We start from the raw sequence: 19,778 nt of genomic DNA on the forward strand, positions 1-19,778 counted from the left end.
ATTTTCAAACAGTCAACAAGGCAAATTATACAGTATAAATGTTCGATTTGGTTTTGGTCCAGGATAAGAATTAAGATTGAACTTTTCAATTAACAAATTAATACAATAAACTGACTTGAGTGTAGTCAAGAGAAATGTTTCATTTAAACCATTAATTGATATTTCTGAATGGCCAAGTGTTAGTGCTGAGAGACTGAGATAACTTACTCTTTTGTTGAATTTGTACAATCTGACCCCTACTATTTTAAAACACATCAAGGTATTTTTTGAAAAAAAATCCAAATAGGACCTCAAAAAATTATTGAATGGTAACTAAATGAAGCCATTCAGCCCTTTGAGAGCTTTCTAGCTCTCAGCAATAACATTGGCGCAAAACGCACTCCTCACCCTGTCCCTGTGGCACTGCAATGTATTCCCTTTCATGTTCTGATTAAATTCCCCATTGAATGCCATGTTTGAATTATACTCCACCATTCTATTCAGGGAAAGCTTCTCAGGTGCTAACCACTTATCAGAAAAGAAGAACAGGGAAAGGTCACATGGTCTCCCAACTCTACCCTGCCATTCAATGTAATCATGGCTGATCTGCCCCAGACCTCAACTCCTCTTAGGTTCCAGCACCCCTTAGGGCTCAATTCCTTGATATTTCAAACATTTATCTGCTTCCTCTACAAATATCCCTAATAACCTCCCTTAAGGGAGGAGGGGAGTTTTGGTTAAGGTATGAGGTAGAGACTTCCACATATTCACCCTTTGTGGTGAAGAAGTTTGAAATCTTGCAAAGATATCACCTTCTTCAAGATTCTTATACAAATAGAAACACCTTTCTATCTACCCTGTTATACCCTCTCAGGAATGTAATTGTTTAAATATGACCACGCCTCCTTCTTCCACATTGCAATTCCACTCATTATAGACTCATTCCAGAAGTTAGCATTGTGGCCTAATACCTAGATTTAAATGCAAAATTACTGAAATCTATTTCCAATGGTTTGCAATAAATTATCCAGCTCCTTTCTTTTCTTCTTTATCTTTCTTGAGCATCTTATTTCCAGAAATATTTAGTACCGAGTCCTATTCTCGTTTCAGCCACATTTCTATTATTAACACATTATTTCCCTGTCAGCTTTTGCAAGTGCAGTTCACCAACCTCATTTAATGCATATTTAGCATGCTTAGTAAAGATATCCTTGAACCTTTAGTATTGCTGTTTAACCTGCTTTTAGACAGGACATAGATTTCAGGTCAGGGTTAAGACAATTAGATAAGAGTTGACGAGGACCTTTCTCAACCACTACTGTAAATGGTGAGTACCTGAGTGCACTGTTAGAGAAGTGAAGTTGTTGACAATATTTAAGAGGTTTCTTGACATGCACTTGAATTGCCTAGGCATTGAAAGCAATAGTAAAGAGCTGAAAGATTGGAATAATATGGATGGTGTTGTTTCAGAAGTTTTTGAACATGGCATATCCCATTAACCCCATCGACTCCATCCACTGCTCCCTTCTGCCATGGAAAAGCACATCCCACTCTGGCCACACTCTCTGCATGGCCCTTCCATTGGGAAGAAGATTCACGAGGGTGAAATCAAGCACCACCAGGCACTTTCACCACTTGCATTAAAATAATAGTGACCACTGCTTCTGGTTATTCACCCTTCTCTCTGTCAATGTTCTGCATCTGCTCCCGGACAACCTTTGATCCTCACACCAGAGAAGCAACGTATCATTATGGAATCTAATTTACAGCCTCAAAAAGTTGCCCATTTCCTGAACTAATGGATGTTGTCATTATATTTTCACTTTTCCCTGAACAGCGAAGCACCAAAGTCTAGTCTCTAATTGTGTTCTGCAGATGATCCATTATCCTTGTTAACATGCTGGGGTGACTGCCTGCTGGAAGATGAAGAACACTCAATGACTTTTGCTCTGCCTGCCTGCTCTTTAGATTCTGCCTGAAGATCTCCCTATCAACATTGCAAATATTGGCCCAGCCCCTGAAGGACCTCAAATAACAATGAGGTGGTGTACACCAAGGAGTCAAAGTCCAGTGGCATAGAGTCAGGACAACAACCATTATCAACAAAATGAGGACCAAGTCATCAGCTTCAGGAAGTGGGATGGAACACACTCCCTGGTTTGTTTCACCAGTGCTCAGGGGGAAATGACAGAGAGCTTTAAGGCTTTATGTTTTAGGTGTAAATATCACCATCAACCTGTCCTGGTCCAGCCACATTGATGCTATGGCTAAAAGGTGCACTAACATTCCCAATGTCCTTCACTGACTCTTATTGATCGACCACAGAAACAAACCTGTCTGGCTGCATCACAGGCTGTTGTGCGAAATGCCTTGTCCAAGAGCACAAGCCAACCTAACCTGTGTTAACTCCATCTACTCTTTCCACTGCCTCATGAAATCAGCTGACATATTAAAAGACCTATCACATCAAAGTCACACTCTCTCCTCACCTCTCCCATCAGGCAGAAGAAACATGAATTTGAAAACACACATCAGCAGATTCAAAACAGTTTCTTCTACACTGTTATCAGACCATTGAAAGGACCTCTCAATCCGAAATTGATGTTGACCTTACACTGTTACCTCATTTTATTTGTAATGCAAGATTCTGTAATTTTATTTTTAGTTTGCACTACCTATGATATTGACATATGGAATGACTTGGCTGGATAGCAAGCAAAACATTATCTCAGTGGACATCTCAATGAATAATTCAATTCAAATCCTAAAGTCTAGGCTCAGGCACCTTCAGCCGATAACAGTGTCTACCAAGATGGCTCCCCAGGTTAGAAATAGGGTCTTGGAATTTCCATAAGGCACTTGATGTGAATTTGGTGGGAATGATGTCCCTGATCATGCCTTTATTTATCAAACCACAATAATCTAGCTACTCTCTGAATTACTGAAAGTTTTGCTATTGATCTCAGCAGGTTTTATTATACACGTCTATACAGTAATGCAATTAGTTATTCTTAATGTTATAATTTACTTAATTTGGTTTGAATTGTTATTACAGTTCTAGATTTTTCCTTCTTTTTAAATTTTCTAAATGTAATCCTCTCGTGAAACAGATAACAAGAAACACCGTGATAATCAGCTTTCCTCTGATTCTCAGGTGATGTCATTTTTTCAACTTTCAATTTTTGTTTCAGATCCCAGGTACAAAATTGGTGCAGCTGCTGCACCATATAAAATAATGTCCCAAGACTCACTGCCTACTTATGCTCTGGTCCAATCAGTGAGCCCAAGGATCTCTGCTTCGATTTATTCCTTGAACCTTGAAGAAGGGCTCAGGCCCGAAATGTCAGTAATATATCTTTACCTCCTTTAGATGCTGCAAGACCAATTGAGTTCCTCTAGCATTTCTGTGTGTTTTTTACCTCAATCACAGTGTGATGTTTCAGTCCATTTATTCCTCTACCTCAGTTAGTAGATGTGATCTTTCAGCAATTTAGCATGAAGTTGTATGTTCTGGTTAAAAGCAAAATATTGCAAACAATTAAAGTCATTGAACTTTGAATGTGGATGGGTTTTGGGATATAGAAGAGTGAGATTTGGGGGAAGGAGGGGGTTCAAGTTCACATTGTTAAAAGCAGTAATTTCCCACCAGACAAGGATACAAAAACCTAAAAGGGTACTTGACATATTTGCAGAGGCACAATTTATGAAATTCAAGATATGGAGATAAATCTTTGTAAAACCTGTGTAAAATTACAGCTTGAAATGTTGGTTTCTTTTTGGGTTCCAATGTAGAAAAAAAATGTTCTACATAAAGAGAGAGCAGCATCTTTCCATGTGAGTGTATCCTAGTCTGAAAAAAAAAGTACAGATTCTCAGAAAGGCCCTGAAATTATTAGGCAGAATAACTGTGATGTTATAAGCACTTGGAGAAAATCTAAGAATAACTTCTGGTGTAAAACCTCAAGATTCCATTGGATATTACCTATTCTCCCTTCACAGATGTTAGTGCAGTCTTCTTTAAGGTAATCAACCTAGCTCAGAAAGTGTCTGAGCTTCAATCATTTATGAAGTATTCTCACTGTATATAAAAAAAACATTGAAATGTTTCACCTTGAATGTGAATATTTAATGCCATCATCACTGCTTCACAGCTTTTCTGGAACTAAAATGTTCTCTTCTGCATATTATCATTCACTTGAAGTTTTATCTCAAAATTACATATTTTTAAAAAGTCGATTAAAAAAAATTGTAAACTTCATTTGGAATTATTTAGTTTCTGGCTTAATCTTATGCTGCATCCAATGTGTTTTGCTCAGTAAAATGTTGTCTGGTTGAAATAATTCTGTCATGTGATTGACTTGTCAGGGAACTTGATGCCATCAGTGTTGTTACACACCAAAGAAACCCTGAAATATGTGATACCAGCAAGTGTACAATCTAAACCATACTGGTGGTAGATCCTTGTGGGTACATTTCCTTAAGGACAGTAATGGCATCAGTTTTGAGCGACAGCAATATCTGGTTCCATTGTCTGGAACCATTAAAGGAGGAATTATGAGACTGCAACTTGAAATTAAATAATATAGGAAAAATAGATATGGAGTCTTTCTGAAGATGGAGAGCTACTGATTAAAGGTGTATAGTGGTAAGTTCAAGTTCAAGTTTATTATCTTCTGTCTGCACACATACAAGATGAAAACCACTGTTTATACACATAATACACAGCACATAATAATCACATAGGCACATAATAATAATAATAAATAAATAAACAAACAAATGAATAGATAGATAGATAGATAGATAGATAGATAGATAGATAGATGGATAGATAGATAGATAGATAGATAGATAGATAGATAGATAGATAGATAGATAGATAGATGGATGGATGGATAGATAGATAGATGGATGGATGGATGGATGGATGGATGGATGGATGGATGGATGGATGGATGGATAGATGGATGAATAGATGGATAGATAGATAGATAGATTTACTCATTTTATCCATAGGTGACCCAATGTAACAGGATACCGTATATTAATCTCATAGTTACTTCTCAGCCTGACAATCCTGATTTTGATGCTCCTGGACATCTTTCCTGATGGAAGTAAGATCTTATGAGATGGACACTTTCAATTGTGCTCCTCTAAAATGTTGTCAAAATGTGGGCTGGTGGCCTTGCCCACTATTAAATATCCATATGAAATATAGACATTGCGCATCTTCCTGACCGATGAGGAGGTATTTATGGGTACAGGATAGGTTTTAAATCATGAAAGTCCACAGACGCAGTGATTATAGTGTGGAGATATGTATATACTGTTCTGTGCTGTCCTGTGATTAAGTGGCTGGCCCGCCCACGGATCCCATGTAACCCTTGCCCCTGTGACCTGGCCATAAAGGTCAACTTCCATACCCCCTTCTATTCAATTGAGCAGTTGGGCCAGTTGAAATCTAATGTGTATTAAAGCCTATCGTTCCTCACTCCATCTTTGGATCAATGATAGTGTGTATCAATTCAATAGACTCATTAATTTTCCACACAAGCTGCTGAAACCTGACAGACTCAAAATTGATCCACAGACACCTGGAGCTGCTGAACGATATGAACAGTGGATCACCTGCTTAACAAACTTCCTTGAAGTCGCAGTGGGCCTGGTTGACCCTAACGGGAAGAAGCTCAAGATCCTACAAGCTGGAGTGGGCCACCAAGCATACCTGGTGATCCAGAACTCCATGACCTACCCGGTAACCATGGATGAACTTCACAATCTCTACTGACCCCAAATGAATGAACTGTACTCATGCTACCGGTTGGCCTCGAGGGGACAGCAACCCGGTGAGTCTATGAATGAGTTCCTCCAAACACTGTACGACCCGGGGAGAGACTGCTGGGGCACTGCTACAGCCCCCATGCCTGTAGCCCAGTGTGTGGAGGAGTTGGTCCAAGATGCCTGCATGGCTGGAGTGAGGTCTGACTACATTCATCAGTGACTGTCCGATGAGGACAAACTGCCCCTGAAGAGAGGCTTCCAGCTAGCCAGGACCCTTGACTTGGCCCAATGCAATGTCGACAAGATCACCAGTAACAACGAGGCCTCCATGTGTGGATCGCGGGTGCTGCCATGTTGGGGACATGGTATCACAGACTGCCTCTGCGATAGCGACCCATGACCCCACTGTTGCCACCGTCATGATTGAACACCCAAGGTGCCACTTCTGTGGCCAGCAGAAGCACCCCCGACAACTCTGCCTGGCTCAGGAGGCGACCTGTTCAAGATGTAGAAGAAGGGACATTATTAGTGTGTCTGTAAATCCAAACCTTCCCAAGCAAGCAGTGCAGCCCTGAATGGCAGATCTGGCCCTGGATGGCTCAACCGTGTGCTGCCCGAATGACATCACTTCCTCCCTCTTCCACCAATGCAACAGCATTGTCAACATGGAGGCTGCCATCTTACTAGTTGGGCCTCCCCTCCGAGAATGACAATGACAATCCGGACCTGGCCTCCGTGACTATGAACCGGAGTAACCCTCATCTGATCGCCCACTTGGGAAACAGGAAAAGAATGAACTGCCTGTTTGGCAGTGGGAGCACAGAGAGCTTTATCCACCCCCACACTGCCCAGAAACTCTCTCTCTCTGTCTGACCTACAAGTGGCACCATCTTTATGGCCACAAAGGTCCAATCCACAGAGATCCGGGGGTACTGTGTCGCATCGTTAATGGTTGAGAGTGAATGTTATGATAACTTTCATTTGCTTGTAATGCTATAGCTCCGTGCGTTGATACTTCTGGGCCTTGGCTTCTGGAGCCAGTTTAGGAGCATGACGATGGCATTCGGAGACCACATCCACCCATAACGGTAGCCAACCCCCGACTCACAGCCCCCTCCCCTAGCAGCCTGCCTCTGCCTGCAGCCTCTCCACCCTCCGTATATCCTCTCCGTCATTATTTGAGAACCTGACCCCAGACTGCAGGCCCATTGCAATGAAATGCAGGCACTATAGTACTGAGGACAGGGCATTTATAAAGTCTGAGGTGCAGCAACTCCTGGCGGAGGAGATCATAGATCCCTGTTCGAGCCTGTGGAGAGCCCAAGTCGTGATGGTCAGGGGCGGGAGCAAACCCCATGTGGTGATTGATTGCAGCCAGATGGTCAACTGCTTCAATCAGCTAGATGTTTACGCCCTCTCCCGGATAGCCAATATGGTCAATAAAATAGCCCAGTAGAAAGTGTACTCTATGATTGACCTGAAGTCAGGATATCACCAACTCCCCCCTTGCCCGGGGACCATAAATACACTGACTTTGAAGCAGATGGCAGACTCTATCACTTCCTTAGACTGCTCTTCAGAGTCACCAATGAAGTCTCAGTGTTCCAAAGGGAAATGGATCAGATGGTAGACAGGCATAAACTGACAGCGACGTTCCCTATCTTGACAGTGTCACCATCTGTGGCCATGACCAGCAGGACCACAACACAAATCTGGTGAATTTTCTCCACACAGCCAAATCCCTTAATTTGATTTATAACAAGGAGAAGTGTGTGTTTAGTACCGCTCGCTTGGCTCTCCTTGGATGCGTCTTGGCACATGGTGTCATTGCCCCCGACCCGGACTGCATTAGTCCCCTTATGAAGCTCCCGATGCTACTCAACCTCAAGGTGTTGAAACAGTGCCTGGGATTCTTTTCTTACTGTGCCCAATGGGTGCCCAATTATGCCAATAAGGCCTACCCCTTAGTAAGGACCACAAGTTTCCCTTTATCAGAAGAAGCTCGGGCAACATTCAACCAAATCAAAGGAAATATTGCTAAAGCCACGATTCATGCCGTGGATGAATCCATCTCATTCCAGGATGACCGATGCCTCTGACTTCATGCTGACCACAACTCTCAACCAGGCGGGCAGGCCAGTTGCACTTTTCTCCCACACCCTCCATAGCCCCAAGACACAGCACACTCCTCAGTTGAGAAGGAGGCACAGGCGATCATGGAGGCAGTACACCACTGGCATCACTACCTGGCCATCAAAAGATTTACCCTGCTGATGGACCAATGGGCCATTGCCTTTATGTTTAACACAATATGGTTGGGTAAAATCAAGAATGATAAAATCCTGAGGTGGAGAATCAAACTCTCCAACTATAACTATGATATCTTGTACGAGCCAGGCAAACTCAACAATCCTCCAGATGCCATATCCTTGGCGACATGCACCAGCGGAATCTCAACCACCTCCAGTCCCTCCACGATGACCTCTACCACCCCGGCGTCATGATGTTGTTCCCCTTCATAAAAGCCCGGAACCTCCCATACTCCATTGAGGACATCAGGTCTCTGACCAGGCACTGTCGGGTCTGTGCGGAATGTAAACCACAGTTCTTCAGGCCTGACAAGGCACACCTCTTCAAGGCCACACACCCCTTTGAATGATTGAGTGTTGATTTCAAGGGACCACTTCCCTCAGCCAATAGGAACATCTATTTACTTAACATCATAGACAAGTTCTGCAGATTCCTGTTTGCCATCCCATGTCTCAAAATGACCTCTGCCATAGTTATCAGGGCCCTTCACAGCATTTTCACCCTCTTTGGGGACCCACACTATATCCATAGTGATCGGGGGTCCTCGTTCATGAGCGACGAGCTGTGGCAGTACCTTTGGCTAGAGACATAGCCACTAGTAGGACTACGAGCTGTAACCCCTGGGGAAATTACCAGGTAGAGCAAGAAAATGTCACTATTTGGAAGGCGATCCTCCTGGCCCTTAAGTCAAAAGGCCTTGTGACATCTCACTGGCAGGAAGTCCATGCCATCCGATCCTTCCTAAGCACTGCTACAAATATGACTCCACACCAACGCATCTTTTCCTTCCCCAGGAGGGACCACTCTGCTGCCCTGGCTCTCATCTCTGGGACCTGTCCTGCTGAGGAAATGCACGAGGGGCCATAAGACTGACCCATTGGTGGAAGAGGTACAGCTCTTGGACGTTAACCCACAGTATGCTTACATGCAGTACCCCGATGACCCCGATACAGTCCCTGTCCATGACCTGGCATGTGCCAGAGACACCCACAGCCCCGGACCCAGACACCAAATACACACATATCATCCCCTACAGTGACAGTGCAGTCTAGCCTGGAACCCTCGCCCAGCCGAGCCAACCACTACAACTGCCTCCATAGACAACCTAACCGCACCCACTACGGTGGCAGCCTTGCCCCTCCCCACCTCAAGACACCGACCAGCAATGGAGCCGACCAGTACACCACCAGCGGATCTGCACAAGTCACAGAGACAGAGGAAGCCACCTGACCAGCTGAACTTTAGGACCGGGTTTTTTTTAAAATAGGGAGTGAATTTGATGATATGTATATACTGCTCTGTGCTGTTCTGTGTATAAGTGGCTGGCCCAGGGGATACTCAATCCCCTGTAACCCCTCTTCCTGTGACCTGGCCATAAATGTCAACCTCCCTACCCCCTTCCATTTATTCGAGCACATGGAGTTGGGCCAGCTGAAACCTAATGTGTATTAAAGCCGAGCATTGCTCACTCTGCCTTTGGAGTCATTGATAGGGTGTATCGTGTAGGAAAAACACAGAAACACTAAATGAACTCAGTAGGTCTTGCAGTGAGCTCTCTCCTCTCTTTTTTTAATGGAGCCAGTGGTGTATAGTGGAGTGTCGACTATATTTTCTTGGAGAATGGTGCATGTTGAGACTAGGGTTGTTTTCTCGCAACATTTGATGAGTCTCCCATCCTCCTCTCTGAAAGCTAACATCATTGTTGTCAATGAGCCTAGCTACTGTTGTATCATCGATAAACTTGATGAATCTGTTTGGGCCGAATCTGGCAGTGCAGTCGTGAGCCGGTAGCCTGAACAGTAGCAGCTGAGCACACAGTCCTGTGGTGCACCAATACTCAGCATGATGGTACTTAAGATTTTGCTGCCAACCCAAATTCACTGAGCTCTTTTGCTCAAAAAAATCCAACATCTAGTGTCATAAAGGGGTGATGAATCACAGCAAGGACAGTTTAACCACCAGCCTCTCAGGTTAAATATCAAAAATAATTTTGGACCAGAGTGAGGAGTTTTTTTCACATGAAGTGGGAATGAAATTCAATAACAATTGAAGTAAAGATCATGTCAGCATTTCAGGGTAGATGATTAAACAAAGGGTTGAATAAAAATACAGAAGATGAGGCTGAGGTTTCAGGATAAATACAACTATTCAAAGGTTTGTGTGAACAATGATACAGTCATATTGAAGAAAAATATTTGCCTTTGTTCTATTTATTTCACACTCTCATAGATCGTTCTATCTCCAGCTGGAATAGAATGCATGACATTTTGATACAGACTATTGTACAGAATTCAAATGAACACTGTTCATTGGGGGAAAACAAAGCTTTCCATTTGCAATGCAAACTATATCAATGGGTATTCTATTTTACACTTATCTAATATTAATCTTACTTATTTTTATTCTCTCCACATTCTCATCAACTCTCTCTAGATTCTATCACTCACCTTCACATGAGAATCAACTTCAACTTTCCAATTAATGTACCAAACTACAGATCTTTGGAATGTGGGAGAAAACCAGTGGGCTTGGAGGAAACCTGCCAAAATGCAGTGAGAATGTGCAAACTCCACACAGACAGCACCAAAGCTCAGGATTGAACCCAAGTCTCTGGTTCTGTGAAGAACCAGTGCTGTGACAATGAAAATGTCATGCAATCCATGATCAACCACAGTTCTGCCATTGAAGCAATAACTGCAAAAGCTTTTCTATAATTCCCACCAGAGACCTCCTGGTAGCCAACTATTTCAATTCTGAGTTACACTCTCACACTCACATGTCTGTCCATGGCCTTGCGTACTATCCCACCCTGACCACCCACAGATTGGAGGAAAAACACCTTATGTTCCAATTGGGCACTCTCCATCCAGATTGCATTTACATCGACTTCTCCACTTTCTGCTAACCTTGCTCGCCTTTCTTTACCCTCCCCTTTCCTGTCTTTCCAGTTCTCCCTTCCCTCCTCTCTCTATCCACTCAGCCATCCCTCCTCTCCTTGATCGCCACTGTTCCCTCCCTCCCTTCTCCACCTATTACATCCTGCCTTTGCCATCATCCCCCCCCCCCCCATCTTCTTGTTTGGATGCCTGCCAACATCCTCTCGTACCTTAATAAAGGGCTCAAGCCCGAAACATCAGTTATGTATTTTTGTCTTTGCTGCATAACGGACACTCTTTGGCCTGTTGAGTTTCTCCAGCTTTTTGTGTTTTTACTACCAAATCTGCAGTGTTCATTGCATAATATGTTGTACCATGTACACAAATGATGTTGCTTCTGAAGTACTTCTCTATTCCTTCTGTAGATTAATTCTATTGAGTTGAAGCTGATTGACCATGAGGTTCCACAGGGCAGCAAAGAAGATTTAGAAGAGGCTAAGGGGATAAATCCTTGCTGAATTCCAGTTTTCATTGGGATTGGGGCTGTAGAGAACCGGTTTGAATCATAGCTTCCATATCATGGTTTCGTAGAGAAAGAATGGGGACATAATTCTTACAGGCACCAAAATTTGAGTCAGATTCTGTGCAACCACTGTCTGTCAACAGAGATGGAAGTTCTTTTTGCACAAGAGAGAAGAAAATGCATGATCAAGTAAGTGATGGTATCCCATTATTTTGTTTTCTTGGTGTTTTGATGTGGGGAAGGCCACATTCATTTTACCACTTGAAAGAAAGAAATTGCAGTGCACCAAAAATGATCATCAGTCTTGTTTCAAATAACTCTCTTCAGGTTTCAAGTTTCTTAAGCCCAATGACAAGCCTCACTTTGGTCAAATGCAACTTTAACAGAACATTTGTTAATGTGTCAAAACACAAATTCATTCAGATGTTACAAGGTTAATGTTCTGACATTATACCTGTCAGTGTGTATTGGGAATTTAGAAACGTACTATGCACAATTTTCTGATAATTGAATCAGATGATTGAAATACATTGGGTAGAAAGTCCTTGATGTTCCCAAATGGTAATGCTAGGCTTATCGAGATTGAAAATCAGTAAATTACTGCCTATATATCATGAAGCACTGATAGAACAGAATGTTTGTTGAAGAGAATCCCCTAAGCTTTAATATACACCATGAAGTACAACAAATTGGCAGATCTTAAAATATCTTTTATCCAGGTTGAATTGCCAGGAACTTGAAGACTGACATCATTTTCCAGAATATTTTTTTTATTCTGATTAATTCTTGCTTGACTTAGAAACTTGACATATTCTCTTTTAATAGCATTGGCTTAGTTCTTGTGGTCGAAGTAAATGAGATTCCATTTGAAAACGATTGTAAATGAGTTCTTTGAATCAGTTGAATCACCCATTTTATTTTTAACTTCTCAGATCACCACTCTTTAAAGTGAAATTTATTTATTTATTTATTCATTTCTGAAGAGAAATTGATGGTTTGCCAAATGAATGTAACTTTGGCATGATTTCGCAGGCAGTCTCCAGGTTAAAAACGAGTTCCATGACCAAGGTCTCCCTTTAACATGAATTTGTATTTAAGTTGGAACAAGTCCTTATTTAGCATCAGTTAATCAAATGTTTATCTTAGTACATATTTTACCTTTATATGCATGTAAAACACTTAAGAAACACTTCCATACACATCTTAAACATAATAATAGAGTACATAATTGGATGATGTAGGAGACGATGATGGAGAGATGGCTACTGTTGGAGAGGATGGGCCTGGTCGTGGAGAATCTGGATTTGAGTCTGCTGCTGGAGAGGGAGATCACCAGCACTTGCATCGGATTTACTCTTTGGAGGCATGATTACTCTGCAATTATGCGTGTACAATACAGTAGTTTCAGGACTTTTCCCCTGGTTGATTTGGAACAGTACAAATACAATACAGGTAGAATCAGCAGAAACCGCAGTTCCAATGAGTTCTTTCATCTGTCTCCAGAATGGAGGACCATCGCCTTCCCAAGATCGTATTATATGGCGAGCTCTCCACTGGCCACCGTGACAGAGGTGCACCAAAGAAAAGGTACAAGGACTGCCTAAAGAAATCTCTTGGTGCCTGCCACATTGACCACCGCCAGTGGGCTGATAACGCCTCAAACCGTGCATCTTGGCGCCTCACAGTTTGGCGGGCAGCAACCTCCTTTGAAGAAGACCGCAGAGCCCACCTCACTGACAAAAGGCAAAGGAGGAAAAACCCAACACCCAACCCCAACCAACCAATTTTCCCTTGCAACCGCTGCAATCGTGTCTGCCTGTCCCGCATCGGACTGGTCAGCCACAAACGAGCCTGCAGCTGACGTGGACTTTTTACCCCCTCTATAAATCTTCGTCCGCGAAGCCAAGCCAAAGAAAAAAGAATCAGCAGCAAAGAGACATCTGTTCATTTAACCCAACGAGGCAGTAAACAGTCGCTAAATTATTGGTTCATGACTCACTTGTGTTACGAGCCCAGAGGACCCCAAAACTCAGCAGCAATAGATATTCACCAAGACAAATGGTTACTTAAACAAAAGTTACTTTGAATTATCTTTAAACAGGAAAACAAGATCAAACGTTAACTTAATACTAATTAACTCCCTTCTAATTATAAGCGCATATGGATGTGCATCTAAGTTCAGAAAAGTTATTTGATTCACAGTCCAATCTCACTTCTCACTCCTCAAAGTTAATTGGTTGCAGGTAATTCTTATACTGTGCACAGAATTTAACATTTATGAACTTCACAAGGTTTTGTTGCTTGAAAGGTAAATGGTTACCGCTCAGAAAGGTTCTTGTCGGTTTTCAGAGAGAGATTTGTTGTTCGCTGGACACCCACAACTTTAGTGTCTTGCCGAAGAAACTTGCCCCATCAGTGTTTTCCAGATGATAACCTCTTTCTTTCAGGTCACCACAGAGTTCCTTTTTGTTTTATCTTATTTCAAGTGAAACATTAGGCGGCCAGTCTCTCATCTTGTATGGACCACGAGGGCTTTGACCATGCTCTACTAAGCAGTCACAACCTGTCTTCCAAATGGGGTTTTCCACAAGCTTGCCAGCCTGTCCTGTTCCAGTCCCTCCTGCTGCTGCTGAACTCTAGCACTGTAGATCTGGATTTTCTCCCTCTCTCTCAGAGAAAAAAAAACTGTTTTACTCTCTCTGCTTGCTAAACCACATGATCCTCTTAGAACAGAAACCAGTCCTCAGACAAACCGCAGTTCCAATGAGTTCTTTCATCTGTTGTTTTTCAAAACAACAATCCATTAGTGAAGTCCTTAGGGCACTCCTGAAAGCTTTTGCAAAGGCTCTTGGAGCTGACCTGTCTAGCATGAGCAAAGCTACAGTATTTTAAATGAGATCTACTTAGAAATATTTGTATGTGACCTACACAAAAAAAACCTGCCACACTTTATCTCCCAAAATTATATCTATACACAATACAAACCAACATATTCTGTCACACTTGTAAACCAGACAAAATAAGAGTATACAGTGCTGTACAGGTGTGATGTTTTTATTGTACTTTTCAATTTCAAATCTGTTCCTGCATTTACAATATGTGATACACTATTCTTTCACAATGCTGGGTGATGGTAGCATCGCACGAGTGTATCGTAGAACATACTCTCTCTTGATGCTAACTCAACTACACTCTACTTCTGGCCAGATTGTCGACTCATAAGTACGAGTTGTTCACAAATTTGATGTCTTTAACCTGGGGACTGTCTGCATTTCAAGAAAATGATCCAATGCTCAAAATTAATGGATCCCTGGAGGGAGAAATTCATCAAGATTTTGCTCAAAATTATTGAGATGAATTTCAAATTGTAATTTCTCTCAGAAGTGCTTTGTCTCAATATTGGATGACACCATTTTTGGCAGAGAAGTCCACAAGATATTAATGGGGTTTCATTAACATGTCCTCATCAGTGTATTTAGTTTGATACTCTCTTTATTTTAATTCTTGTGGATAACCAGGCACAAGGTTAAATTTCTGTTTGTTTCTGTTTGCAATTATCTGTGCATATGTGCATTTTTCAATGCTGCCAAAAGTTCATTACAAATATTAAAAATAAAGAATACCAGCATTATGGTGATAGCTGTTGACTGTTAGATAATAATAAGATAAAATAAATGCTTCTGGTATCAGCATCCAAACTTAGAACACTGATAGTAGTTATAATACTGGATTGAATAAATGACTTTGGAAAGAATTGCTGGGTATAATGTAAATAACTTAATCTATCTGACATAGTTGAGATTTTCAGTGATACATTTGAGATCATTTTGGAGATCAATACATATGTTAGATTTAATCATGCACATTTAATAGCCTAATTAGAATATTCATCAGGGGATGAGTGATCATAATAAGATATAATATTGTATTGTGGAGGGTCATAGGAGTCACGTGACAGCACTTTCCATAACTGGTTGGAAGACGCCTCACCCATCAGTGTACACTTGACCATTGGCCCCTTTAAGTACATTTGTACTTGGTCTTGGAACATTGGCCTTTGTAATGGACTAGACTTTGCTGGCACCGAGCCATTGTAAATTACCTGGGCTAGACCCCTCAGCCCTCCAGCACTATAAAGGGAGCCATGTGAACATGGTTCTTTCTTTTTCCATCTTTGAGTGACCACCCTCCTTCACACCAAGCCGAGTACCATGGAGCAGTGCTGGAGAAATCATTGGTGAGGTGTGCACTGTTATAGGGTTGGAAGTATTTTAGTTAGTGCCCTTAGAAGCATAGAGCTGTGCCTGCACTGAGTCAAGGCATGGCAGGCATTTTATTGTTTTTCCTCAGTTGTTTGTACCTAGTTTGTTGTGTGTGTGTATATTTTATTCCCATTGCGATTTTCCCAAGCTTGTGTTCTATAAATTGTGCGTGTGTATGTTTTATTTATTCCCGTCATGATTTTCCCACGCTCGTCTTCTGTAAATAAAATTATTTACTGCTAGACTGTGTTCAGAGTCCTTGGTTTTGAGACTCATCAAATATATTTTCTCATTCAACACAAATATACATAAGTGTTTTATTGAGAAATATATTTTTGCTAAACTCCACTGGAACTAATATCTATCTGTTACAAAGTAAAGCAATGTCCAGATTGCTGGTTCCCAATTTTGCATTCGTAGTGCAATTTGGAATTTCAAATATTAAAAAAATACTGCCAGTGAATTCTTAGCTTGAGGTCATTTGCTTGATCTCCAGGAATATTTTTGGGTCACAAAACATTTCTATTGTTTAAATGGGATTGTGCAAAGGGGAATAAAAGGTGAGAAATATCATCTTAAATTTGTGGAGGAGAAAGGCAGGCGGGAATGGTCCTGAATTACAGAAACTGGAAGATGATAGCTAAAAATTGTTGAAAGGGGAGAAAATGAACTGACAAATCAGGAAATTTAATTTTCAATTTATTCCAAGACACAAGGAAATGGGAATAATATGACAATGCTTTGAGTTAAGCTGGTTTTCAACTGCATAGGACTGTTCACTTGAGATGTGCATATGACCTGTTGAGCCATTATTTGAACTGCCTTAAAATTTGGATTCAAAGCAATCTATCAGAAATAATTTGACACTGGTATATTGTTTTATTGAGTAAGTACACTGTGTGCATTCTATTATGCTCCTAGTTATATTGTAATGAGATAGAAAGCTGATTATTGTAATTCCATGTGTCAATAGAAACACTTTAACTCCTTTCCTCTTGGATTTGTCAGAAAAAAATGTTGATTATAACTGCAGCTCTCCCAGATTCTCATAACTCTGATGTGTCCGCAGTCAGTGTGCATTGATTCCACAGCAGCAAGGCCATTAGCAATTTCATTAAATGAGCGTGTAATTGATCAAGATTCATTGCCTACTTCATGCCTACAAGAATGAGTTACCTCTCTTAATTATTTCATTAATTCAATCTCTGAGTTTGAAGGAAAGCAAAGTTTTATTTTGCTTCCTTTGTTCCATATATTCTAGGAATTGAAAGAAGTGGTTCAATTACACCTCATTTTAAACACCTTGATTAGAAACTCCTGGTATAGCCTGAATGAAAGGGAAAATTTGTGTAACAATTCTGGTAAATTTGGTCTATCCAATTCAGAGTTATAATGTACAATGTAATATTTCATTTACTTTCTGTCTGTCATAAGCTCTTTAATACTGATATGTCTTCCTTATCTTGTTAAGATAAAACCTAACATATCATGAGATTTTTTTTTTTGAAAATTAATTTTGCGCACAGTGGTATTCTGTGAAGAGCCATCATTTATTATATGTCTATCATAATCACAGGGGCACTAAATCTATTTGTTTCCAATCCTGCCTGGCAACTGATGTATTATTGGCAGATTGTTGACTTTCATTTGTGATCCTTCTGATCCATATTTTGCTTCTTTTTTTTTGCTTAAACTCCTTCACACCATATGCAACACATCCATTTTTATCATTTACTCACTCCAGTCTTCAAGCCAATTCAGATTGTTTCCTTTCTTTGCTTCCTATTTTTTCCTCCACTTTTCCTCAACATGGCAAAATATTTTCATACTTCAAAGTTACCAAAGGTGATTAACCAAAGATGTCAACTCTTCTTTGATAGATATTGACAAACTTACAGCATATTTAAAATACTTCCTTTTTTAATGTAAAACTTTTCATTTCTGCAGTTATGAATTTTTTCCATATTAAATGTTCTTTAGTCATTTGGATGATAACGTAAACAACTGGTAGTTAGACAGGACAGAACAGGTCCTTCTGGCTAGTCCAATTTACTTGCATTTGGTCTATATCCTCTTTAATTTTTCCCATCCATATATCTGTCCAAATAATTTTCTTATTATATTTTTTCTATAGTTTCCTCTGGCAGCTTGTTCCAGATTCGGACTGATGAGATAGTGAAGTGGCACTCAAGAGCAAATTTGTGTTTCTTTGAGATGTTAAACATTAATCAAGAAGATTACTGCTTCCAGTAGACACAGTAATGCTTCTGTTAGCCAGCCTTCTTTCTTCCAAAGAAAATAAATGCCTCTCTTGAGCATATCCCACCTGCAGGAGTAGAGATGTGGCATGAAAAGGAAGTTGCCATTTCTATGGCAGCAGAAATTGAGACCATATGGAGCAGAGAACTGTCTTCAAGGAAACAACGGATGAGAGCTGGAACCTTACACTTGTGATTTGCTGTGCATTATTTGGGTCAGATGGGAGACTGGAATTATAGACGCTCAGTCAAAATCAGCATTGCAATATTGCATGGTAATTCCTGATGGTTGGATAGACCAAGAATCTCTCAGTCATCATATCGGCATTCTCACCCCCTGCACTGTTTCAGTGACATTCACTTAAGCCCTGAAAACCATTGTTTATTAGACAGTTTAGCAATTGTTACCATAAACAATTTCTATAGCAATTTTAAATGACAGTGGGTGGTGATAATTGTTCTTCTGTGGTACTGGAACCTCCTCTGTACCTCTGCTTGGCTTTCCATCTTCTCATTCTCACACCCCTTTGCCTTCCCACATTATATCTTAAACATAATCGATCTTCCTTCTGATTACACATCTTGTACTCTGAGTTTATGGTTCCCTCACTAAGATTTTGTTTGTAATGTACGGCTGTGCTTTGCAAGCTTTGACCATGCCCTGATAAATATAAAAGTTATCTACACATGCATAATGAAGTCAAAGAAAATTTCCTAATTTTTATTTTTGAGATGTTACTTATTTAAGTAGAGCTTGAAAACTATTCTCCCCACTTTGGATCTCTCTCCAACACTTCTGTCCTCTCTACTCCAAAACTATGCAATCTAATTCAAATTCCTTCAGGGTCCAACTATTCCCTGCCCTGGTGATGAACATAAACTCAACAACTTCCTCCTACAGTGCATCTTTCCTCTATTCTCTCCCAGTTTCTCAATCTGGTATATCCTAAGAGCAGAAATAGAAAACTGGAGGACTAAAGGATAAAGGGGAAAAAGACATGCTTCAGTTTTATAGAATTAATGTGAGATAGCATATGAATACTGTGTTTGTCATGGTCCTATAGTCCAGAAAGGTTATTAATAGCTAGGAAGAAACAGAAATCATGATATTGCAATGTGACTTGGATTCAAAGATATAGAATAACCAACAATTGCGATAACCACAAAATTTCTTTTATCATTTATATAAAAATTTAGGAGTAAATTTGATTAGTTTGTTTGATTTTAAAGATAATCGATAGATTAAATCTTTGCTCTTTGAATGCCTAGGATATGATAATGTAGCCTGCCAAGTGCCAACCCATTGAAGAAAGAAATAGAGAAAAATCTTGTTAGTCATTGGAAATATAATTAACCATGTGATCCAATGACGCATTGTCAAACTCTCATTTCTACAATGAAGACATGGAGTTTGGTATTTATGGATTGTCATCATTCTTGAAATGTGATGTGCCAGCACCATTATGAATTTTGTCTGTTACAGAGTTCTGAGTTGTGTATTGGTATATGTGTTGTGTGGTTTTATGTTGGAAAGTGACAGTTTGCCTTAAAGAGCCAAGTTGAAGGTGGACTGCTGAGAGAGTGGGAGATGGACTGGGCATGTGCAGAAAATGATCTAGAAATTTATGGACTTGGAAGACAAACCACCACTGGGTGTGCTGTGGAGTGGAAGGAGGCCCAAAACATGAGTCATTATCTGGGAGACAGCTTGGAACGTTGGGCATTTTAAAAGGAGGAACATTCCGAAGGCAGCCAGAAGGATCTGGGCCAAGCCTTGGTTCCTCACTCT

The sequence above is a fragment of the Narcine bancroftii genome, chromosome 1 (assembly GCF_036971445.1).
Source record: "Narcine bancroftii isolate sNarBan1 chromosome 1, sNarBan1.hap1, whole genome shotgun sequence".
Taxonomy (NCBI): Eukaryota; Metazoa; Chordata; class Chondrichthyes; order Torpediniformes; family Narcinidae; genus Narcine; species Narcine bancroftii.